This window comes from Dasypus novemcinctus, chromosome 16 (genome assembly GCF_030445035.2).
Source record: "Dasypus novemcinctus isolate mDasNov1 chromosome 16, mDasNov1.1.hap2, whole genome shotgun sequence".
Taxonomy (NCBI): domain Eukaryota; kingdom Metazoa; phylum Chordata; class Mammalia; order Cingulata; family Dasypodidae; genus Dasypus; species Dasypus novemcinctus.
In genome coordinates this window covers 36,497,147-36,523,155 of record NC_080688.1, presented here as the reverse complement: position 1 = coordinate 36,523,155, position 26,009 = coordinate 36,497,147, and the positions used below count along the sequence as shown (strand labels likewise).

General features: G+C 37.2%; 1 pseudogene; it reads left to right on the top strand.

The window, feature by feature from the left end:
* The first annotated feature begins 5,192 nt into the window (after window positions 1-5,192).
* Window positions 5,193-6,204, top strand: LOC101442398 (WD repeat-containing protein 55 pseudogene; annotated as a pseudogene).
* The last annotated feature ends 19,805 nt before the right edge of the window (window positions 6,205-26,009 follow it).

Below are 26,009 nucleotides of genomic sequence, written 5' to 3'. Positions count from 1 at the left end.
AACTATAAATGTTGGAAAGAATGTGGAGAGATAGAATTTGCTTATTCATTGTTGGTAGGAATATAGAATGGTACAGCCACTGTGGAGGACTTTTTGGCAGTTCCTAGGGAAGTTGAATATAGACTTACCATGGGACCTGACAATGACACTGCTAAGTATATAGCCAGAAGAACTAAGAGCAGTGACAGGAATAGATATCTGCACACCAATGTTCATAGCAGCTTTATTCAAGATAGCCAAAAAGTTGGAAACAACCCAGGTGTCCACCAACTGAAGAATGGATAAACAAATTGTGGAGTATACACATGATGGAATATTACATAGCGTAAGAAGAAATGAAGTCGTGAAGCATATGACAACATGGATGAACGTGGAGGATGTTATGTTAAATGAAGCAAGCCTGACACAAAAGGACAAATACTCTATGGTTGCTCTATTATGAACTAAAAATATTGCATAAATATTCTGTAAATGAATGGTATTAATTCATGGAGTTAATAATTAGAATATAGGTCACTATTGTGACAAGAAAAGGAAAGAAATAAAACTGTCTTAGCTCATAGATGACATGATCGTCTATGGAAAAAATCTCAACAAATCAACAGCAACAAAAATTCCTGGAACTAATAAACAATTACAGCATGGTTGCAGGATACAAGATTAATATGCAAAAGTTAATTGCATTGAAAATATATGTCTACATAAAATCTTGCACATTAATGTTTATAGCTGCTTTATTCATAACTGCCAAAAAAGCTAAGCATCCAAGATGTCGTTTAATAGGTGAATGGATACATGCATATAGTGGAATAGTATTCAGTAATAAAAAGAAATGAGACATCAAGTCACAAAATGACATGGGGGAACCTTAAATTTATATTGCTTAGTGAAAGATGACAGTGTGGAGGGCTACGTAATGTATACTTTCATCCATATGACATTCTGGAAAAGGCAAAACCATAGAATGAAAATATCAGTGTTTGCCAGCGGGAGTGGGAAGGAGACAGGGATGAACAGGTATAGCATATGAGACTTTTAGGGCAGAAAAACTATTCTGTGTGATGCTATAATGGTGGAATCTTTTATCAATAATTGTATTATGCTTTTATCAAAACCCATAGAACTGTAAAACACAAAACATGAACCCTAATATAAACTATGGACTTTAGTCAATGATGTATCAATCTTGGTTCATCAATTATAATAAATGTATCACAGTAATGCAAGATGTTAATAATAGGGAAAACTGTGAGTGGAGGGAGAAGGAATATATGGCAACTCTCTGCTATATGCTAAATTTTCTGTAAAAGTGCTCTAAAAAATTATGTCTTTTAGTAATAATAAAAACATGAGCAGCTACAGACTGGAAGAAAATATTTTCAAACCAAATATCCAACAAAGGACTAGTATCCACAATATGTAAAGAATTCTCAAAATTCAATGGTTAAAAAACTCAAACAATCAATTTATAAAATGGGAAAAACCATCAAGAGACATTTCACCAAAGAGGATATAGAGATGGCAAATAAACACATGAAAAGATGTTCAATGTTTTTAGCCATTAGGCAATGCAAATTAAAACTACCTTGAAATATTATTACACACCTATCAGATCAGCTAAACTAAAAAAATAGTGATAACACCAAATGCTGATAAGGATGTGGAAAAAGTGGATCATTCATACCTAGCTGAGATTGTAAAATGGCACAACCATTCTGCAAAACAGTTTATTAGTCTCTTAAAAAATGAAACATACAACTACTGTGCAACATAGCAATTGCTTCCTGGGCATTTATCCTAGAGATATAAAAACTTACGTTCACTCAAAAATGTATACGCAAATGTTTATAGCAGCTTTACTCATAATAGCCCAAAATGAAAGACTGGCTCAATGTCTTTATCTGTTAAATGATGATAAATCAGAAGGTTGTCATAATTACAGGTACATAGGAAAAGCTTAACAGCTATTGATAAATATAATTCAAAATAATAAATATTCATTAAATATTAATAAATAGTAGGTTTATAAATACACACATCTAACATCTAACTCTGAGGTCTTATTCCATTATATTATGAAATTTCAAATAAATAAGATATCTTAGGGAAATACCTCCAGTTGTCTCTTAACTATGAAAAAACTCAAAAGTTTATGTCTAATTAAAATTTTCATTTTTTCACTTTAGTTAAAAAATCTGGTCATTAGATTTTTTTTTTTTTTTGGTCCTTAGACTTTAATAGTGAGACTATGAATAATGAAGTGAATAATCCATTTACAAAGTTTTATTTATTTAATATTTTTTTATTCTTTGTACATGCCAATTTTAGTCATTAAGAATGTATTTCCCCTCCTTCAATTTCCTGTTTAGTGAAAAATATATAAAACTATTTATTTAGAGTGCAAGCATTTGGGAAACTCAATTAACTGAAAATATTCTACAGTTTATGTTAGCAAAGAAAACTCCGAATAAAAACAAATTCCAACCAGAGAAACTGATTTGAAGTGTGTGTGTGAGACTGTGTGTGTGTATGTGTGTATACTTTCTTTATACTTTTCTTCTAATTTTTCATTGTGTGCTTTCAACACTTTCCTTTCAGCAACCATGTACATTTAGATACTTGATGCTCAAAAAGTAGATGCTGAGGCACACTAAGATCTTTAAATGATACTGAAAAACATTTAAAAAAACATTCAGTTTAATTTGTGCAAAAGATAAATTAGTTAAAAATATAATTTATTGTATTAAGTTTTTTTTGTCAACATCATATACTTTAAAAAACTTATATACCATGTGTGCAGAGATTTTAAACTCTGCTTTACAGAGACTAAAGAGCTGTATTACATAGGGAGGCTATATTCCAATGGGCCTTAACTGAAACAGAAGTTATATTTATATCTTAAACTGTAGTGATGACTGGATATGAATTCTGAGAACTTGAAGGCTGGTATTTAGGAGCAATGGTTTAAAGAAATAGTGGAGGAATGATTTTTTTAGCTTTGCATATTTAGCCTTTAAAAAATAACATTTAGGGAAACAGATGTGGCTCAACCACTTGGGCTCCCATCTACCATACAGGAGGTCCAGGGTTCGATGCCCAGGGCCTCCTGGTGAGGGCAGTCTGGCCCACGCAGCAAGCTGGCTCACACAGAGTGCCGGCCCTCGCTGGAGTGCTGCCCCACGCAGGAGTGCCCCCTGGCGTGGGAGTGCCACCCAGTGTGGGAAAGCCACCCTGAGCAGGAGTGCTGGCCATCACTGAGAACTGGCGCAGCAAGATGATACAACAAGAGACACAGAGGAGAGAAAATAAGAAGACGTAGCAGATTAGGGAGTTGAGCTGGCTCAAAAGAGTAATCGCCTCTCTCCTACTCTGGAAGGTCCCAGGATTTGTTTCCCAGAAATGCCTAATGAGAATACAAGCAGATACAGAAGAACACACAGCAAATGACACAGAGAGCAGACAACAGAGGGAATGGGGTGGGAGGAGAGAGAAAAAATAAAAATAAATTAAAAAAAAAAAGAACGTTTACCGTGTGCATTCATGAGACTATTTTGTATACTTAAAATACCTTTAAATGAACATGGCTTCCATTTTTAAAAATGTTGACGGATTTAATAATTTTGTTGAAAACAGAAAACAGAGGTGTTAATATAAAGAACTTTTTAAATGTGTTGAAATGCCAACTGTTCTCTTCATAAAGCAAATGAGGAATTTGAAAGAAACATAAACTAAATAAAAGCATTGATTTTTCAAATTAAAAACCAAATTATTAAGACGATAAGCTCTATTGGTGAATATAAAAAAGCAATATTAATAATTAATATTTCTTAGAATTTTACAGTTTATTAATTTTTTCTTACCAAATATCTTATTTGTTTCTTACAAGAATTCTTTGGGGCAGGCATCCTATACTTCAAATTCCAGATGAGAAATCTGAAACTCAGAAAGGATAATCCCCACTTTGGTCATTTTAACTTTTCTGCCACGTCTCACCAAAGATAGTTTTTCCTTTGTTTAGCAGTAAGAATTCTGTTCTGGTTTGTAGTGTTGTTTTGAAAAGTCCCATGCCAGGGAAATAACAATCATGAGTAGGTGACTAGGGGATAATATTTCTTCCACCAATTACATAGCAAGTTATGCTGACTTATGCTGCCTTGTTAGGACTAAAAACAACCTAACAAAACTCTCCACTATTCTAAGATCCAGAAATAGATATCAAGCCAATCCTGGCTCCCTCAGGAATTTAGGTTGGCATTTAGGGAGTGGGCGTGCATGTAATCTGGCATTAGGGGTCACTCTGATACTCAGTCCTACTGATGTTTGCTGAGAGAACATTAGTTTTGGGGAAGCAAGGGCAAACAACAAGGGAGAGGTACTAAAATATAAGAAAAAAATACGAGTCCCATATAGGATTTCAAACTTCATTCACTGTTTCAACTAAGCACTATAGAATGCTCTATGACATTTTTCTATTTTGCTAATGTGAGATTGTCGTATGTTGGGAGGGCATGTATTTCCGTCACTAAACAGCTCTCAAATGGTTCTGTAAGCCTAGTAGTTCTGTTTTTAGAAACATGTAAACTCTTGTAGTTATCTGACTAAATTAGATTAAGATATGTGACTAGGAGCTGTGAGATGGAGTACTTCCAGTTCTTGTCTCTGTAGACCTTATATAGAAGGAGATTTGGGGGAAAAAAGTAGTATCATGGATAAAGAAGGAAATTTCTTATTGATAAATAGGTAATTCATTAAAAAGAGCAAGAATCCTAAATCTGTAAGCATCTAGCAACAGGGCTTCAAAATACACGAAGCAAAAACTAATAGAAGGAAAAGAGAGGACCATATTTATACATGGACATGTCAACACTTCTTTCTCAGAAACTGATAGAACCGTTTAATAAGAAATCAGTTAGATATAAGAACATGACACTATCAACCATATTTATATTTATAGACTATTCCAAAGAGAACAGCAGAATACATAATTTTTTCAAATGGACATGAAACGTTTACCATGAGAGACCATAGTCTGGGCTGTTAAAAACATTAAAAAATAAAAAACAAAACAAAAAACAAAAAAGTCCCACTTCCAGCCACTCCCCCACGAGCACTGCTCCTCTAGCTGGGTGGCTGCTCCTGGGTTAGTAGCATGGACCGCACGTGTGTGGAGAGGCCCACAGAAAATGAGGGCGATGGAGGACGTGGATGGAGACGTGTTGTTCTTTTCCTACTCCTGCCAAGAGGGAGAAACTAAGCAACTCTGGTCCTTGGGCCACCACCTCAAGTCTTGCTAGGTTGTGATCTTCTCTGAAGATGGGCAGAAACTTGTCATTGTTTCCAGGGACGAAGTCATCCATGTTCTAGATGTGAAGCAGGAAAGATGCATATCCAAGGCTCATGGTGCCCCCATCAACAGTCTGCTGGTGGTGGATGAGAATGTTCTGGCCACTGGGGATGACAGAGGTGGCATCCGCCTCTGGGACCAGTGGGCCCCTTACTAGATATGTGGCAGCATAAGGAGTTCATCATTGACATGGCTCTGGTCCCAGCCAAGAAGCCACTGCTGATGGGCAGTGGGCATGGCTGCCTTGGTGTCTTCAACATCAAGCGATTCAGGTTTGAGCTGCTGTCAGGGCCTAGTCTAGGAACCTGACCTCTGTCACCCTCATGAAGTAAGTGAAGAAGGTAGCCTGTGGCTCCAGTTAAGGGTCCATCTACCTCTTCAACTGGAATGGCTCTGAGGCCACAAGGGGCTGCTTGTTCCGAGAGCTGAGTCCATTGACTGCATGGTTCCAGTCACAGAGTCTGCTGCGCACTGGCTCCACTGGAGTCATCAGGGCTGTCAACATCCTGCCAACAGAGTGGTAGGTAGTGTGGGCCAGCATGTGGGGGTCCCTGTGGAGGAGATGGCCCTCCCCCAATGTGGCCACTTCCTGGCTAGCCATGGCCATGAACGGCGCCTCCAGTTCTGGGACATGGCCCAGCTATGGGCTGTGGTGGTAGATGATCACCATCAATGCAAGAAAGCAGGAGGATCCCTGCAGGCCTGGAGCAGCAAGGCCTGGAGCACTGATGCTTCTTTGCAGGGTGAGGGAAGAAGGACAGGACACCACGGCTGGGAGGAAAAGGAGAGCAAGGAGGCAGTGACTGAGGAATGAGCTGAGTCTCAGGACAGGTACTCACTCAATGGGCAAGAGATCTGCTTCCTGGGCTGGATTCCCAGAGAAACTATGAATTTGTGTAGCTCAGGAAGATACACAGACAGGATGCAGAGCAGTGGTGTGAGGAAGTGTCCTTGCCCTGCAGTAGTTGCTCACTCTACCAGTGTGAGGAAGACAAGCCCTCCGCTGGGGCAAGACAGCACAGACACACGTGTACACCAACCACAGGGTTAATATAAATACAACCAGCATAGGAAAACTCGAAACTCTACATTAACCACAACCAGAATGCCAAGTGGTGGGGGCAGAGGGCAGAATTTCTGACCCCCTGGCTCAGCCAGTACTCAAATAAAAACCAGCAAAGAAAAAGAAGGCAAAAACCTTAACACATTTGAAGATTAAAAATATACAAAAAATATTATCTGACCAAAACAGATGTAAACAAAGAAAACAATCGAAAGATGTCAGGAATATCTCTAAATGTTTGGGAAATAACACAAACCTAAATAAGACACATGACAAAAAGGAAACTACAAGTTAAATTAGAAAATATTTTGAATTGAGTAAAGTAAAAACACAATGTACCAAAATTTGTGGGATGCAGCAAAGCCAGTAATTCTAGTGATTCTAAAACAGAAATTTATAGAATTGAATGCTTATATTAGAAAAGAACAGAGGTCTAAAAATCAGTCATCTAAAGGTTCAGCTTAAGAATCTAGAAAACAGGAAGCGGATGTGGCTCAAACAGCTGAGCTCCCACCTACCACATGGGAGGTCCCAGGTTTGGTTCCCGGTGCCTCCTAAAGAAAAGACAATGAGCAGACAATGAGCCAAAACAACAAGGAAACAGACGAGGGAGCAATCTCAATGGGGGGGGGGGGGGCGGGGGGGAAGGAAGGGGGGAGAAGAAATGGATAGGTTTCCAGTTGACTGATATGGCAGCATAGATGCTCCTGAGTGACATTCCCCCACAGAATCTTTGAACAACTAGCAAAAACTTCCAGACTACCTTCCTCAAAACTCCAGAAAACAGTTAAAGGGTTGCAGTAAATGGGTGAGTGCCAGATAAGGAAAATGCCAACTTGAGAAACTTGTGGTGCCCTTGCTAGCTTCCCCCAGTTCCCCACCCCCACACACACACCTCTTGGATGCAGTATGGAGCTAGCCTGTGCATCCACCATGGGTCCAAGTCCTGTTTTGGGGGAAGAAGAGTAACCCCTCTGTGCTTACTGGGGTGCTTATAGATTGATGCCAGTGTATCAGTTGGAAGCCTGAAAGACTGAACCAAGAAACTTGTCTCAGGCTCACCATCCCAGAATTTGTCCTGCAGTGGCAGCAGCTTGCAGACAGCTTGCAGACAGCTAATGTAGTGTAAGAAATAATAATTAAGTCAAAGTGCCCTGGGGCAAAGGATTACCTGCATTAAGTAAGACAACAGAATACCCAGGAGTGGAAGTCTGTTTTATAGGAAGAAGAGGGGACGTTCAAATTCCTGTAAAAGGGGAGAATCCATAAGACCACAAACAAGTATAAGCCCAAGACAGGCAGCAGTTTCCATGTGGGCTCAGATAAGACAGAGGACCCTGAACTTCACATTCATTTTGAGGTGATCATCTTGATCAGTAAGAAAATAAAAATAGAAGCAAAAAACCCTTTTAAGATGTTAGCAAATTTAATCCAGCAATATATTTAAAAAATAATGCTTTATGATAAGCTGTGGTTTGTCCAAGGAATAGAATTTTGATTTAATATTCAAATATCAACATTTTTTTCACTGTGTCAACAGAATAGGAGAAAAGAAAAACCATACAATCATCTTAAAAGATGCAGAAAAACACATCCATACTTGAATTTTCAAAAAGCAAAGCAAACCAAGAAGAGAAGGATTTCATTGATAGCCAAAGAAGATACTACCCCAAATATTGGGGCTCCTGAGGGCTTTGGAAACATCCAGACACTATAGTCAGGGCAGGTAGGTCAGGAGTTTTGTGCCTTGCCAGTCGGCCATACTTCGGAATTTATGCTCCCCAGTGTGACAGAGTTGGACTCAGTTGTGGTTTCCCTACACATGGCTCTTCTGTCCTTCTATTTGAACTTTTAATTAATACTAAAGTTGGTAGGTACACATCCAAGACACTTAAATCTTTGGGCTGTCCATGTGTTAGCTGGGCCCTGAATCTCCATGGAGTTGCAACACCTACTCTCTAGTTCATTGGACTCATCCAGGACAACTAACAAGGAGATGATGGATAACCAACATACCAAGTAACTGAGAGTGTTGAAGTTCTCCCTCAACTAAAGGTGAAGTGGGCATCACCATCCCAGAATCCTCAGAACTGGGGAATAAACGATGGACTATAGTAGATTTACTATAATCTATTATAGAATTATTGTGATTCTAGCAATGGAAGAAATATCATTGATGTGGAGGCAGTGGCCACTGGAGATTCTGAGGGTAGAGAGAGGGAAAAATAAATATAATATCAGAGCATTTTTGGGATTTGGGAATCATCCTGAGTAATATTACAAAGGCAGATTCAGGCCATTATATATCTTGCTGTAATCTACAGAATTGAGAGGGAGAGAGTGTACACTACAATATAAACTATAATCCATGCTTAGTGACAATGCTCCAAAATGTGTTTATCAATTGCAATGAATGTGCCACACTAATGAAAGATGTTGCTTGCTAATGTGAGAAAATGTGAGAGGTTGGGGAGCAGGGCATATGGGAATTCCCTATATATTCTCTGTAACATTTATGTAATCTAAGTATCTTTAAAAAAATAAAAAAATGAATAGAAAAAAATAATAAAAGGAAACTTCCTCAATTTAATAGAGGCCACCTATAGTTTACATAATGGTGAAAGACTGAATACTTTACCCTATGATCAGGAACAAGGGAAGGATGCCCAGTCTCATAATTCCTTTTTTTTAAAAAAGATTTATTTTTTATTTATTTCTCTTCCCTTCCCCACCACACAGTTGTCTGCTCTCTGTGTCCATTTGCTGTGTGTTCTTCTGTGACTGCTTCTATTTCTATTTCTTTTTGTTGCGTCAGCTCCCCGTGTGTATGGCACCATTCTTGGGCAGGCTGCACTTTCTTTCACACTGGGCAGCTTTCCTTACAGGGTGCACTCCTTGCGCGTGGGGCTCCCCTACACAGGGGACACCCCTATATGGCACGGCACTCCTTGCACACATCAGCCCTGCACATGGGCCAGCTCCACATGGGTCAAGGAGGCCCGGGGTTTGAACTGTGGACCTCCCATGTGGTAGGCAGGCGCCCTATCCATTGGGCCAAGTCCGCTTCCCTCATAATTTCTATTCAACATTGTACTGAAAGTCTATGTACAATAAGACAAGAAAAATAAATAAAACAGGAATCTGTCTCTATTGGCACACAACATGATTATCCAAATAGGAAATCCCAAAGAATATATAAAATGGATAATGGAATTAACAGATGAGTTTAAGAAATTCAAGATTCAAAATCAATATACAGGGAAGCGGACTACAATTTATGTAAGAAATAAAAGACCTAAATAGAGAGTATATTGTGCTCATGCCTGATATTAAAATAGCCACTCTTTCTTATGACAATTGTTTGCATGGTGTTTTTTCCTAAACTTTTACTTTGAACCCATCTATGTCTTTATATTTAAACTGGGTTTCATGTAGCCAGCATAAAGATGGGCTATTTTGTTTTGTTTTAACGCAATAGGACAACCTCATTTTTAAACTGGTATATTTATACCATTTACATTTGATATAATTATTTAAGTGTTTAGATTTAGGTCTATCATTTAAATTTTTTACTTCTTAAATGGTACAAATGTATGTGTCTGTTCATCTATGTTTTTTTAATTAAAAAAATTTTTTTAAAGTTTTAGGATTGCTTGAAGATTGAGATGGACCAAGGCAGAGCTGAATGCTCTCACAAAAACAACAGAGAAAGAACCAAAAGCTGTCTGAGGAATCTGCTTTGGGGATTAGCAGATTAGGATAGTGCTACGCAACTCCCAGGGAGGTAAGGGGACAGAGAGAGGAAAAAGCCAAAATGACTGACATGAGTTACCAAGCCCCCATGGTGGCCTGGGAGGGCTCTCCTCCCTCACACCCAAGATATTAAACTAGGGTAAAACAATTGACTTCCTGAGAGGGGAGGAGACATCGTCCTCCTTGTCAGCTTTCAAGGAAAAAGGGTAGGAGATGTTGGGGTGCTTTTCTTCAGTGAATTTGGCCAGCAGAGCCCACTTTGAATCTTGGATCTGGAGATTCAACACAGGAACACAGGATTGTGGAAACCGAAATGCCTCTGTGGAAAGGTATGCTGACTAGCACCATCTGCTGCCTGGTCTGGAAATTGCATGGGCAAAAAAATGCGCATGCTCTCTGTATCCAACGCCTGGGAGAAAATTTGTGCCACACTAGTGAGTACTTGACCCAATTTTGAAAACTTAAACTGGGTAATTTTAAAGACTGAGAATAAGTTGAAGCAAATGTCAAAGAAGAACTGTGGGAAAAAAACAACAATGGGCAAGAGAGAGAAATTAGCCATTAGAGTAAATTCACTAACGTATCAGATGCCTAGACATCAGCAAAAAATTACAAGTCATACTAGGAAACAGGAAGAGATGGCCCAGCCAAAAGAACAAACCAAATATCCTGAAAATATAGAGGAATTAAGATGATTAATCAGTGATAATCACACAACACTCCTAAACCACCTCAAAGAATTTAAAGAAAATATGACTTAAGACATAAAGGAGGGAAATGGACTTTGGCCCAGTGGTTAGGGCGTCCGTCTACCATATAGGAGGTCCGCGGTTCAAATCCCGGGCCTCCTTGACCCGTGTGGAGCTGGCCATGCGCAGCGCTGATGCATGCAAGGAGTGCCGTGCCACGCAAGGGTGTCCCCCGTGTGGGGGAGCCCCACGTGCAAGGAGTGCGCCCATGAGGAAAGCCACCCAGCGTGAAAAGAAAGAGCAGCCTGCCCAGGAATGGCGCCGCCCACACTTCCCGTGCCGCTGACGACAACAGAAGCGGACAAAGAAACAAAGACGCAGCAAATAGACACCAAGAACAGACAACCAGGGGAGGGGGGGAAATTAAATAAATAAATAAATCTTTAAAAAAATAAAAAATAAAAAATAAATATTAAAAAAAAAAGACGTAAAGGAAATTAAGAAGACACTGGGAGAACATAAAGAACAATTTGAAAGCCTTCAAAGAAAAGTAACAGACCTTATGGGAATGAAAGACATGATGGATGAGATTAAAAATACATTGGAGACACATAAGAGCAGATATGAATTTCTTGAAGACAAAATTAGTGATTTCAAAGACAGAACATCTGAATTGGAAAAGACAGGAGAACAGAAAGAGAAGAGAATGGAAAAAATGGAACAGTGTCTCAGGGAATTGAATGGCAACATGAAACATACCAACATTCTCATTATTGGTGTCCCAGAAGAAGAAGAGAATGGAAAAGGGTCAGAAAGAATGTTTGAGGAAATAATGACCCAAAACTTCCCAATCCTTATGAAGGACATAAGTATCAATATTCAAAAGGACAATGTATCCCAAACAGAATAAACACGAGTAGACCTACCCTGAGACACCTACTATTCAGAATGACAAATATCAGAGCTAAAGAAAGGATTCTGAAAGCAGCAAGAGAAAAGCAAAGCATCACATACAAGGGATACTTGATAAGATTGAGTCCTGAGCTCTCATCAGAAACCATGGGGGAGAGAAGAAAGTGGAATGATGTATTTAAGGTATTGAAAGAGAAAAACTGCCAGCCAAGAATTCTGTATCTGGCAAAGCTGTCCTTCAAAAATGAGGGTAAGTTCAAAGTCTTAACAGACAGACGGCAACTGATAGACCAGACTTGCAAGAGATACTAAAAGTGTTGCTGTAGCCTGAAAGGAAGAAAAAAAATGGTGAGAGAATGGAGAGAAGAGTTTAGAAATGAAGCTTACTAGGAAGAGTAAACTAAAGGATAAGAAGACAGACAATAGATCGAGATGAGAACAGAGAGCTGAAGGACAAAATGAATGAAGTAAGTATCCTTTACAGTAATAATACTGAATGTTAATGGATTGAACTCCCCAATCAAAAGACATAGACTGATAGAATACAGAAAAAAATATGAGCCATCTATATTGGTCTACAAGAGACCCGCTGCTGTGAGAAACTGGCTTACCGGTTCCTTATTGTAAATGTTACACCTGTTCTCTCGTAGATGTTGCAGTTCTAATAGCAAACAGCTGCTTGGTAGTTTCCAATAAATACGAGGTGGAAACTAGGGTCAAGGCGCTCTCAGTTCCAGAAGCTGTGAGTCCCCTGGTCCCATCTTTAGCTCCTCTTTTGTGTCTCTCTATTCTTTTATTTTGTAAAGTTCTACGTTGCCTTCCCTTCGTGCCAACCTATTGTGAGCTGATTGCAGCAACCCACCATAAGGATACAAGCAGGTTGAAAGTGAAATGTTGGGGAAGCAGATGTGGCTCAAGTGATTGGGCTCCCACCTACCACATGGGAGGTCCATCGTTAAGTTCCCAGTGCCTCCTAAAGAAGACAGTGAGCTGGCATAATGGGCAAGTGCAGCAAGCTGACACATCGAGACACAAGAAGAAGAACATAATGAGAGACAAAAGAAAGCAGGGAGCAGAGGTTCCTGGTGCCTCCTAATGAGGATGAGCAGGACAGCGAGCTGGTGCAATGCGTTAGGCATGGCAAGCTGACTCAACAAGATGGCACAACAAGAGAGAGAAGAGTAAAATCATAATGAGATGGGAAGCAGACTTGGCCCAGTGAATAGGACATCCGTCTACCACATGAGAGGTCCGCGGATCAAACTCCGGGCCTCCTTGACCCATATGGAGCTGGCCCATGTGCAGTGCTGATGCGTGCAAGGAGTGCTGTGCCACGCAGGGGTGTCCCCCGCATAGGGGAGCCCCACACACAAGGAGCATGCCCCGTAAGGAGAGTCGCCCAGCGCGAAAGAAAGTGCAGCCTGCCCAGGAATGGCGCCGCACACACGGAGAGCTGACGCAGCAAGACGATGCAACAACAGAAAAAGAAACACAGATTCCCATGCCGCTAACAACAACAGAAGCGGACAAAAAAAGAAGAACACGCAGCAAATGGACACAGAGAATAGACAACTGGGGCAGTGGAGGGAAGGGGAGAGAAATAAATAAAAATAAATCTTAAAAAAAAAAGTAATGAGAGATGCAATAAAGCAGGGAACACAGGTAACTTAAGTGATTTGGCGCCTCCCTTCCACATCAGAGGTCCCTGGTTCGGTTTCTGGTGCCTCTTGAAGAAACAAAGAAGATGAACAGCCACAGCAAGTAAAAAAATAGTGAGGGAGTGGGGAGAAGTAAATAAATAAAATAAATCTTAAAAAAAGAGTGAAAGGTTGAAAGAGGTTTTCCATGCAATTAGTAAGCAAAAAGGAGCTGCAGTAGACCAGATAAATGTAAAATAACAACATTATGGTATATGAACAATAATTACTCAGTGCAACTGGCAAATTGTCCCTGTGATCAGTATTCTTTAATTTTTTTCGACAAAATAAACACTTGCTTACTAGAGTTGGCAGGTGTACATCCAAGAAACTTAAATCTTTGGGCTGTCCATGTGTCAGGTGGGCCCCGAATCTCAACAGAGTTGCAACACCTACTCTCCTGTTCATTGGTCTTATCCAGAGCAACTAACAAGGAGGTGATGATGGACAACTACCATACCAAGGAACCAAGAGAGTCTACAACTGCAAGCAAGAGAGTCCCATCCATCACCCCTATGGGATCACAGTCCCCTCTGAAGTAGAGGTGGAGTGGACAATACCATCTCAGAATCCTCAGGATTGGGGAATGAACTATGGACTAAAGTAGACTTACAGGTGTTCTACTAGAGAATTATTGTGATTCTAGCCATGGCAGAAATTATATCATTGATGTGGAGTCAGTGGACACTGGAGATTGTGAGGGAAGGGAGAAGGAGAAACATGTTATACAGACACATTTTGGGGACTTGGAAATTGTCCTGAATGACAATGATAGATGCAGGCCAATATATATCCTGCCTTAACCTACAGAATTGGGGGGGAGAGAGTGTAAAGTATAATGTAAACTTTAATCTACACTTAGTGGCAATGCTCCAAAATGTGTACAATAGCAATGAATGTACTTCACTAATGAAGTATGTTATTAATGTGGTAAAAAGTGGGAGGTATAGCGATCAGGCCATATGGGAATCCCCTATATCTTTTTATGTGATATTTGTATAATCTAATTATTTTTAAAAAAAGAGAAAAAAAATAAAGGCAATAGAGCCTGAAAAAAAAAAAGTCAGTTGATTCCCCCTTCCGTACAATGACTAATGAAATAAAAAACAAACAGACAAATGCAAAAAAAATTGTTTAAATTAACACTTGCTTTTAATTAAGGAGGGTTGGAGAAGAGATATTTTTCAGGTGTTTCATTTTTCTTTAACCCTTTCTTATTCATACTCTTTAATTAAAATAATCTATCTGGATAAATAATGATTTGGCATGATTACTGTTGAATAAGATTTTGAGTTTTTCTGCCTTGTAAAATTATGTGTTGACAAATTACCTGCTGTAGTTCATTCCAATAAGATATGAATAATTCCCAAATAGGAATGTTTTTAGAAATAATTGTGGCCTAAATTGAAATTAAATAGCTAGACCAATAATTTATTTCATTCTTAAAGATTATTATGTCCAATTGTTAGCCTGTAATAGAAAAATTAGAATTATGTTATAATTAATATCTGTTATATTTGAATTATTTATTTACATTTAAATATTTGTTGCTGTGTTAAAAAAAGTTTTATTGTGGTAATGCACACATTCCATAAAATTTGCCATTTTAATTATTTTAATTGTTTGATTGGGTGACATTGATTACATTTACAATGTTGTACTACATCAGCTCCAGACACTAAAAGTTTTTCATCACTCAAAACAAATTCTGTACCCATTAAGCAATAACTTTCCCTTACCTCTCTTCCTTGCCCCTAGTAACCTCTAATCTACTTTGTCTCCATGAATCTGACTATTTTAGACATTTCACTTAAGTGGAAGCATACATTATATGCCTTTTGTGAATGTCTTATTTCACTTGGCATAATGTTTTCAAGGCTTATCCATGGTGTAGTATATATCAGAAATTCATTCCTTTTTATGGCTGAATAATATTCCACTGTACCTATACCTATACCACATTTCTTTACCCATTCACCTGTTAAGGGACACTTGGGTTGTTTTCATCTTTTGACTATTATGAATAATGCTGCTATGAACATTGTAGTACAAGTGTTTGTTTGAGTCTCTTTCAGTTCTTTTGGGTATATACCTAGGAATGGAATCACCAGGTTATGTAGAAATCCCATGTTTAACTTTTTGAGGAGCCACCAAACTACTTTCTACAAAGGCTGCGTCATTTTACATTCCTGCCAGTAATGCATGGGAGTCCCAATTTCTCCACATTCTTGCTATTGAGCAAATGTTATCTTCCATTTAAAAAAAAAATAGCCATCCTAGTCAGTGTGAGGTGGTATCTTGTGCTTTTTTTTTGAAATTCCCTAATGACCAATGATGTTGAACATCTTTTCAGATACTTATTAGCCATTTGTATATCTTCTCTGAAGAAATGTCTCATTCAAGTTATTTGCCCATTTTTTAATTGGGTTGCCTTTTTGTAATTGAGTTATAAGTGTCCTTTACGTATTCTGGAAACTAGACCCTTATCAGTTATATGATTTGCAACTATTTCTCCCATTCTTTTCCTTTCTTCACAATGCTCTTTGATGCAAAGAAGTTTTTAATTTTAACGAAGTCCAACTTACCTGTTTCCTTTTTTTGCTCAGGTAGGTCTATCACTTTGATCTATGTTTTCTGTTTGTATTGTCTGCATTTTTGTTTCCTGTACCCCTTTTCCTGTCTTCTTTGGGTTTGTTTGAATTTTAATTCATGTATTGCTTTTAAAAAAACAGTTTTATTCACCCCATACACCCCATTTAATGTGTATAATAAGTGGTTCCCAGTATAATCACAGAGTTGTACATTCATCACCACAATCAATTTTAGAACATTTTCATTACTCCAAAAAGAAAAAACTCCTACCTCAATTGAGATGGTCATGTGTTTTTCCCCCCATATTCTATTAATGTGTTTTATTATGCTAATTTATTTTATTTTGTTGAACCACCCTTGCATACCTGAAATAAATCTTCTTGATTGTGGTATATAATTATTTTAATGTACTGTTGGATTTGGTTTGCTAGGATTGAGAGGATTTTTTTTTTGCATTTCTCTTCATAAGGGTTATTTGTCTGCAATGTTCTTTTCTTATGGTATTTTTATCTGGATTTGGTAATAAGGTGATGCTTGCTTCATAGAATGAATTCTGGAGTATTCCCGCCAATTTTCTGGAAGAGTTTGAGCAGGATTGTCATTTATTCTTCTTGGAATGCTTGTAAAATTCACCAGCAAAGCCATTTCCCTGAGGTTTTGATTACAATTCCATTTCTTTACTAGTTATTGGGTTGCTATACATCTTCTATTTCTTGTCTTTTTTTTTAACAAATCAATTTTATTGATACATATTAGTAAAGCATACGATCCATCCAAAGTGTACAATCAGTGGTATCTGCCATAATTACATAGTTGTGCATTCATCACTTCAATTATTATTTGAGCATTTTCATTACAAACAAAAAATTCATTACTTCTCAATCTCTCTATGCTTCCCCTGCTGTACATACCTTATATTTTTGTCTATTCTTGGACATTCATTTATTCATTTAAAAGCAGTTTTATTGAGATATATTCACATACTATGCAATCTATCCCAAGTGTATAATCAATGGCTTATAGTATAATCACCATGTTGTGCATGCATCATCGCAGAAAATGTCAGAACAATTTCATTACTCCAAAAAGAAAAACCCTACACCCCTTAGCAGTCACCTTTATATTTCCCCATCCCTACATAACCACTAATCTAATTTCACCTTTATAAATTGATTTATATTCACATATTATATAATATACATATATCATATACATTATCATACCTACAAATACACATATATTGTATAATCACATGTTTAAGCATACAATATACAGTTCTTTGTGTCAGGTTTCTTTCACTTAGCATAATTTTTTGTCTGATATTAGCATCTTGTAACATAAAAATACATTTGTTCAGTTTCAAAGAAAAACAGTTTCAAAACCATATTGTCAGTACGTACATACTGTATATATATATTGTATATATAATATTGTATATATATATTACTGATATTCATATTTCACATGAGGTTTTACTATGCTATAAAGTCCCAAGTTACTTTTTTTAGCCTTCCTTTTAGTAATTTACCTGACCTTAGACTTTCCTTTTCAAGCACTGTCGTACCCATGTAATAGCACTGCTAGTTATAAACATTATGTTGTGCTTTCAGCTTTTCTATTTATTTCCAAAGAGTAATACACATTCTTTTTACCAAATCTGCACTAGTTAATCTGTCTTTTTAATAGTGGCCATTCTAATAGGTGTGAAATGATCTTATTGTAGTTTTTTTTTTTTTAGGAGGTATTGGGGATCAAACCCAGGACCTTATATGTGGGAAGCAGGTGCTCAACCACTTGAGCTACATCTACTCCCCTCACTGTTCTTTTAATTTAATTTTTTATTTTTGAGTTTTAAATTTAATTTAATTTTAAATTTTATTCATTTCTCTCCCCTTACTCTTCCCCCCATTGTCTGCTCTCTTGTGTCCAGTCACCGTGTATTCTTCTGTGTCTGCTTGCATTCTCAGCGGCACCGGGAATCTGTGTCTCTTTTTTGTTGTGTCATCTTGCTGTGTCAGCTCTCTGTATGTGCAGAGCCACTCCTGGGCGGGCTGCACTTTTTCCGCTGGGTGGTTCTCCTTGTGGGGTACACTCCTTGTGCATGGGGCTCCCCTATGTGGGGACACCCCTGTGTGGCATGGAACTCCTTGAGCTCCACAGCACTGTACATGGGCCAGCTCACCACATGGATCAGGAGGCCCTGGGTTTGAACCCTGGACCTCCCATATGGAAGGCAGATGCTCTATTAGTTGAGCCACATCTGCTTCCCTGTAGTTTTGATTTGCATTTCCCTCATTACTAATGATGTTGAACTTTTCTTCATGTGGTTTTTCATCATTTGTATTTCTTCTTTGTACAAATGATTTTTCAAGTCTTTTATTCTATTTCTTCCTGAGTCACATAGGTAGTTTCTGTGTTTCTAGAAATCTGTCCATTTCATCTAGGGTTTCTAATTTGTTGGGGTTCTTAGTCTCCTCATATAGTCCTTTTTATTTCTGTGGGTTGGCTAGTAATGCCCCCTTTTCATTTCTGATCTTTGTTATTTGTATGTTCTTTTTTTTTCTTTGTCATTTTTGCTAAAGTTTTGTCAATTTTATTGATCTTTTTGAAGAAAAATCTTTCAGTTTGTTGATTCTTTTTTTTTTTTTTTAATTCTCTATTTCTTTAATGCCCACGCTAAACTTTAGTTCCTTACTTCTGCTTGTTTTGGGTTTAATTTGCTCTTCTTTCTCTAGATTCTCCAGTTTTGAGATTATGGCTCTGATTTTTAATTTTTCTTCTTTTTTTAATGTTAGCATTTAGAGGTGTGAATTTCCCTCTCAGCCCTGACTTTTCTGCATCCCCTAGGTTTTAGTATGTTGTGCTTTTTCATTTGTGTTAAAATATTTCCTAAATTTCCTTTGTGATATTTTCAACCCATTAGTTGTGTAGGAGTGTATTGTTTAAGTTCCACATATTTAAAAAATTTCCAGTTCTCTTTTTCTTATTAATTTCTAGCTTCATTCCATTATGATCAGAGAAGATGCATTGTATGATTTCAATATTTTGATTTATGAAAGCTTGTCTTATGATTAACATATAGTCTATCCTGGATAATTATCCATGTACACTAGAGAAGAATGTGTATTCTGCTGAGTGTGTATTTATGAAGTGTTCTATACATCCTGCTATGTCTAGTTGGTTTATAATATCAATCATTCAAGTCTTCTATTTTGTTATCGCTCTTCTTTCCCATTATTGAAAGTCTCCTACTATTAATGTGGAACCATCAAATTTGCCAATATTTGCTTCATATATTTTGTGTTCTACCATTAGGTGCACATTTATCATTGTTATGTCTTCTTGTTGAATTGACACCCTTATCAGTATATAGTGACCTTTGTTCCTTATAACTATTTTTTACTTAAAGTCTATTTTATCTGATATTAGTATAGCTCCTCCACCTCTCTTTTGGTTACTATTTGTATGGTATATATTTTTCCATCTTTTCACTTTCAACCTACTTGTGTCTTTGAATTTAAGGTAAGCCTGTTGTAAACAGGTCTTTTGATTGGATAGTTTAATCCTTTTATATTTAAAGTGTCTTCTAATAATGAACTATTTTTTTTTACATTTTGCTATTTGGTCTTTATAAGTCTTATACTTTTTTGTCCCTCAATTCTTCTACTAATGCCTACTTTCACATTTATTTGATTTTTTAATAGTGTACCTCCCAAAAAAATAGTGTACCATTGTTAGTCTCTTCTTATTTCTTTCTATATATATATTGTTTAGATATTTTCTTTGTGGTTACCATGGGACTAAAATTAATTATCCTAAATCTATAACATTACCATTTGATATGATACCACATTAACTTCAAGAGCATACACATACACAGTTTTTTACCCTTTTATCACCCCACTTTTTGGTTGTTACAAGTTATATATGTTTGTTGCAACTCTGCTAAGATTCAGGGCTCAACTGGTAAATGAACAGACTCAAGATTTAAGTCTCTGGGACATATATTTAATGGATATAGTAACAATTATAGGTTCAAAGAAAATGAGTAGAAGAATCATGCATAGGTAAATTATAAGAGTCTAACTCTTATATTGGGGAAATGACTATCATATATTCCAATGTAATACTCACTCCTGGAGTACTGATTTCATGGAGTTGTGCACCTTGCCTATAATGTCTGTGTGTCTACAGTCCTCAGGAGCACGCTTGTTTGGGTTTTGTTTATTGTGGCATGAGTGAGATCTACCTGAGATGCCCTCCCAATTTACTTTGAAATACCTTAGCCATAAAAACTCTTTTGTATTTAATATTTCCCCCTTTTGGTCAAGGTTTTTCCCAAATGTATTGTGGGTTGGCTCTTGGTATTAGTCTCTTAGTGCCAGGGAGGTTCATCCTTGGGAGTCTTGTCCCACATTGGTGGAAAGGCAGAGAGTTTATTTGCTGAGTTTGGCTTAGAGAGAGGCCACATTTAAGTAGCAAGGAGGTTGTCAGGAGGTAACTCTTAGGCAATAATTATTCCTAGGCTTAGTTTCAATTTTACATGAATAAGGTTTGTAGGTACAAGCATTAATACTGTAGGCTTAGCATATTGGTCTGTTTTGTTTTTTTTTTATTAGACACTGCCTATAATACTTCAGAGAGTCTTCCCACTCTATCTGAGAATGTAGCAGGACTTTCCAGGATGGGAGTTTAATATTTTTTGATTATTGTGTAGGTCTCCACCTACTGAGAAAACATCCTTTGACAACATGAACACATTTATATTCCACAGAGGCATATCCTAGGTGTACCCCTCTCCACACATCCCCCTACCACCAACACTCAGTACCAGTGACCCTCCCCTGCCATAGATACAGAAAGAATATTCCCACAGTTGTTTTCTTAACTAAGGTACTCATGGGCCTGCTTCTTATCCTGGGCTTTTCCTTGCATGTGGACTTTAGGAATTCCTCAATTTATAAGAATTCAAATGCCCCTTTCACTTCTTAAGAAATAAGACTTCCTTCTCCTGAGTGCTCTATTATATGACCTAAGGCATGAAATTCTTTGCCCCAGCCCACTTTGGCTTAATTGTTTTTTCCCCTGTTTTGGCTATCAGTAGGCTGCCATGCTTATAGGGCAAGTTCTGGGTAGGCAAGCCTGAGACAAGCTTCTTGGTTCCATTTTTCAGACTGCCACCCAATAGATTGGCACTGACATACAGGCACCCTAGTATATGCATAGGGGTCATTCTACTTCCTCAGGAACAGGGCGAGGAACCCACAACAGGGGCACAGGCTCTACACTGTATCAGGCAGGCATGGGGGAGAGTCTAACAAGGTTGCCAGGAGTTTCACCTGCTTTTCAAGATGTATTTATATTTGAGAGTAGGTTTTAAACATCATGGTCCTTGAACTGTAACACTTCCATGTATATTTCCTAAGAATACAGAATTCACTTATGTAGACTGAATTACCATGTTCAAGAAATTCAACATTAGGGAAGCAGATTTGGCCCAACAGATAGGGCATCCGCTTACCACATGGGAGGTCCAAGGTTCATACCCACGGCCTCCTGACCTGTGTGATGAGCTGGCCCACGTGCTGTGCTGATGCGCGCAAGGAGTATTGTGCCACGCAGGGGTGTTCCCCCGCGTAGGGGAGCCCCACGCATAAGGAGTGCACCCCATAAGGAGAGCCGCCCAGCATGAAAAAAGTGCAGCTTGCCCAGGAATGGTGCCGCTCACACGGAGAGCTGATGCAGTAAGATGACGCAACAAAATGAGACACAGATTCCCGGTGCCACTGACAAGAATACAAGCGGACACAGAAGAACACACAGTGAATGGACAACTGGGGGGAGGGAGGGTTGGGAAGGGGAGAGAAATAAAAAATAATAATAATTTTTAAAAAAGAAATTCAACATTCATATAAGTTTTTCATTATCTTTTGTCTTTCAGTTGCTCACTGTCAAAGTAAATCAGCTTTGCTTGATGACCTAAAGTTATCAAACCAAGATGATGCTGACTTGTTTTATCCCTTAGGAGAATATTTACTTTTTATAAGACTTATGAGAATGACAAGTACTTAACACAATTTTTAAAAAGACTTGCATTTAAGGTATCAGGCTAGTGGAGGAAGAGATCTTCCCTGAGTAACTTTTAACACACAGGTTATAATAATTAAGTTAAACAATCTTGGACCCAGACTTTAGGGTTAGGATGGTGGCTGTTGAATAATATAGCATCTAATACTTCTTCTCCAAACTGCCAATTAATTTTTCAGGTAGCAGAACAACACAAATATAAAGGAAAAGATGAAAATGTACAACTCCTGAAATAAAGAATAAAAGTTGAACATAAAAAAGATTCCTGGAAATAATTGTATTTACTAAAACTTCAGTAGTGATGAATTAAGAAGCAGAATTGGTATCTGATACAGTCTTTTGAATGAGGAAAACACAGCTAGAAAATAGGTAGGAGGAATTGTGTGTCTTACTTCTCCTCCATTCCCTTTACTGACTGCCCTTGATTGGGAATACAGAGACTCACTAATGAAAAAGCTCAGCAGCTATGACCTCTACTGTGTGAGAACAGATTTCTGAATGGTCAGTGTGTCCCTTCCTGTCATCAACAGACCTTTTTTAATCAAGTCAGTTTCTACAATTCCTAGTGCATAATAAGCTAGAATAACAAGAATGGAGATATTGAATATGTAATCCTCTCAAAGGTAAAGAATTTTAGGTGAGGCAGAAGAACCCAGAAAGTAGTTCATCTAGAGGAGTGGTATAATTCTTCATATAGTATTCAATGTCATTAAAGAAGGGGATATAGAGTCAAATTCTCTAGGCCAAACATCCTCTTCCTAATAGGGAACCAGGAAGTGATTCTATTTCATTTAAAAGGAAATACACAAAATAAATGCTGGTTAAGCAATAAAAACTGGAAATAGAACCTGTGCATATCAGTACTAGAGAAGGAGATTCCACCAGTGTCTAAGTAGATGGTGAAAAACTAAAGAGCAAAACTCTGTATCTGTTTTCAAACTCTGGACATAGATTTTTTTCCCTACCAATTCAAGGTTTAGAAAATAGGAGAAAAAGGGACTATGGCAAAAAATTCTGCAGTACAAGATGAGGAAAGTAAACTCCTCAGAACTTAAAGAAAAGTCTTCACCTAATACTGATTTACTATAGGAACAGGAAAAAAAAATTAGAAAGATTCTTTCAAAAATCTATAAAAGTCAAAGAAGTCAGTCACAAAATAGTACATAATGTATGATTTCATTTACATGAAGTTCAAAACCAGGAAGAATTAATCTATAATGGTAGAGGTAATATTTATTACTCTTGCTGAGGAATTGATGGGGAGGAGGAATGAGGAATACTTGGGAGTGCTGGAAATATTCTATATCTTGATTTGGGTAGTGGTCACACAGGTGCATATATTAAAAATCCATTGACTTGTACACTTAAGATTTATTTTACTAGACATAAGTTACATCTTTTTAAAAAATCTGTGCCTATGGAGAACAACCTATTAATAAAAGACAGCAGGCTAAAAAGAGATTAAAACAGATTAAAATGAAGAGAAGGCTAATAAGTCTTTTTTATTTTTTAAAGATATATTTTATTTATCCCCCCCTCCCCATTTTTGGTGCTTGCTGTCTGCTCTCTGTGTCCACTTGCTGTCTGCTCTCTGTGTCCACTTGCTGTCTGCTCTCTGTGTCTGCTTATCTTGTCTTTAGGAGGAACTGGGAACCGAGCCTGGGACCTCCCATTTGGGAGGCAGGAGATCAATTGCTTGGGCCACATCTGCTTTCCAAAAGTAAAGTCGTTAAGGAAACCAAAATTTAAAATTCAGTATCTCAGAATTCATTTTGGAGGCAGTATATAGCAGACTTCTTAGTGCCGAAAATCAAATCAGGGCTTCAGGAGACAAACTTGAGAAGTTTTTCCAGAATATAGGAGAAAGGAAATAGAGAGAAGAAAGCCAGAGAATGAGGTCCTACGTATTGATAATAGATGTTCAAAAGGAAATGAAATAAGTGGAGCATAAGTAATAAACTAATATATGAAAACAAAATTTAACTGAGGTGAAAAATGGTCTGTGTCTTAAAGAAAGAATGCTCCCAGAAAAAAATTTCTAAGCGATCCATCCCACGAATTATCCTAGTGAAGTTTTTGGATTTCAAAAATACACAAAGAATCCTACAAAAGGTAAGGAGGAAAATGTTACCAAAAAGTGGCAAAACGCAGGTCAATCTGTGACTTTTCATGAGTAACACCAAGTCTAAAAGAAAGATAATGGAGCAAATCTTATGAATTTCAGGGTAAAAAATTGTGATCCAAAAAAATCTTTATCTAGGTTGTCATTGATAATATGAAGACAACAGACATTCTTAGATATGCAAGATCTCACCTAAGTATCCTTTATTTAAAAATTATTTAATGCTTTACTTAAGACCACTCAAAGTTGAGTCAAAACAAATACTCGAGAAAACAGATTCTCTACAAGGATTGGAAGCAAATATAAAAATTTAAATATATAGAAATAAATCTAAACAGTCAAAATTTAGTGACAAATGAAGGAAATACTGTAAAAGCTGGAGGAAATGATTATACTGTTATTAAAAAGAAGCAGAAGATAAAGTTGGGGACAAGAAAAGTGCTAAGTTTTTCATGCAAATAGAAAGTTTTTAAAAGTTATATATTTATTTTAAAATATATAATCATAGAAATGTGTATTAAAAATTGTTTTATGCTTAGAGGCAACTATCAGTAGACTAAATACCAAGATTTCTTTATCTCCAAATCTAGATCACTGCAGAAGCAAAAGAAAAATAAGCTCAAGTCTATACCAAAATATAAAAAGTAGACAATGGCAAAGTAGAATTAAAAAAAAAAAAAAAAAGGAAACCACAGTAGCTGTGAGGTTTTCTTAAAAACAAAAACAAAAAACAACTATTGGATGAAGCAATCATTCAACAAAGAGAAGAATCAAAATAAGTAACTCAGGAGTTAGAAACATTGAAGTGTTTACAATAGCAAAAGATTGGAACCAACTGTCATGTCCATCAGTAGGGTACAGGTTAAATATATTGTTTTGAATGCATTCAATGAACTACTCTGCAGCTGTTGAAAAGAATGAGACAGGGTGGTGGGGGATATATGGGGACCTCCTATATTTTTTGAGTGTAACATTTTAAAAATAGAGAGAAAAAAGAATGAGACAGTTCCACATTATCTGGTACAGAACAATTTTCAAGACATTGTTAGGATAGAAGGGAAAACATGGTTGAGAAGAGTCTAAATAATAAATATGATTTTATGACTGATCGCAATGTTTCAGTGAATAGAAAGATACTGTCTTAACATGATAAAGAGTATTTATTTAAATCAAAAGTTAACATCATGCCTAAAGAGTGAATTATTTCTGTGGAAAGCAGGCTAAGGAAAAGTATGTTATCTACCTCTATTGACTTCCTAAGACACTGAGACCTGAAAAAGTCCAAATCATCATTACTTAGAAAGATATAATTTTATCAAATCTAAGATTTGCACTTTTTCACATTTTAACATTTCTGTAATTAAGTGATCTCAAAATCAAATGTTTGTCAGTTTGTGTTTGCCTGTTTTGGTGGTGTTTTAAAATTGCTGGTATCTTACACTCAATGTAATATGGTAATTATCAATATATATTTAAGAAATTAAAAATAATTAAGATAATTTTATAGACCCAATAGGAGTTCAGCAAAATGATGAGGGAATGGTGCTAAATATATCATAATCAGGACAGCAACAAAATTTTAGAATACCCAGAAATAAAATTTTAGAATAAACAGAATTGGCCTCAGTGAGAAATATAGTGTGGGCTAGGTAATAAAATTTATAAAACTTTGGGAAGTGAACAAGGCTCAACTGATAGAGTATCTGTTTACCATATGGAGGGTCCAGCGTTCGATCCCCAGGGCCTTCTG